Raw genomic sequence first — 1,031 nt, 5'->3', positions numbered from 1 at the left:
CCTCTGTGTCTTGTGCTTTAAAAAGTGACAGGTTGTGTTGAACTGACCAGTTCCTAGAGGGCTGGGCTTGCTTTCTGTAACCTCCCCAGAAAAAGGCTGGCCTTCAGCGAGGTAGAAGTTTAGATCTATATTTTGTATCAGCCCCCCTACAGAACAGAGAGAATGAGATGCTAAGGGGTTCTCAACCACAGTTAAAAATACTGCATCAAGAAGTTATGGACTACAGGGGGGCTTTCCCTGTTCACTGCCTTGGAAAGTCAGCTATTGCCTGCATTCCTGCATGATGATCCAGATCTTGAGTACCTCTAGCCAGGAAGAGTCAGGCCTTAAACAACTCATCACTAATATGTATAGATACTGAGCAAGTTCTTCCAGGCAGATGTCCTCTAAGCCCTGGTCTACGCACAGCCCCGGGGTCGAACTAGGGTACGCGAATTCAGCTACGTGAATAACGTAGCAGAATTCGAACTACCCTAGTTCGAATGACTTACCCGTCCAGACGCCGCAGAAGCGAACTCCGCGGCTCCAAGGTCGACTCCGCCAACTCCTCCTGCCGCGGTGGAGTACCGGAGTCGACCGCGGCGCTTCCGGAGTTCGAACTATCGCGTCTAGATCAGACGCGATAGTTCGAACTCCGAGAAGTCGAACTCGCCGTGTCGACCCGCGCGGTAAGTATAAACGTACCCTAAGTTTGCTGAAGCATCATCACCCACCCACTCTGAGACCTGTGTATGACATTACCTATCATAAGGCTTTGCCTGTAGGATTCCAGTGCAAGGATGAAGCTAAAACCAGAAAGAAATGCTGAGTTACCCACACATTGAATTGGAATTCAGGAAGCATGATTTCATCAGCCAAGCAAGTTGCAGAAACATTTTTCTTCAGGATTTTATCGGTGCAGCTGTTGCCTCATGGGAAACTGAGTTAGGTGACAGGTGTCAGAGTAGCAGCGGTGTTAGTCTGTATCCACAAAAAGAACAGGAGTACTTGTGGCACCTTAGAGACTAACAAATTTAAATTTGTTAGTCTCT

This window comes from Mauremys mutica, chromosome 16 (genome assembly GCF_020497125.1).
Source record: "Mauremys mutica isolate MM-2020 ecotype Southern chromosome 16, ASM2049712v1, whole genome shotgun sequence".
Taxonomy (NCBI): Eukaryota; Metazoa; Chordata; order Testudines; family Geoemydidae; genus Mauremys; species Mauremys mutica.
Note: the sequence above shows the minus strand (reverse complement) of the source record.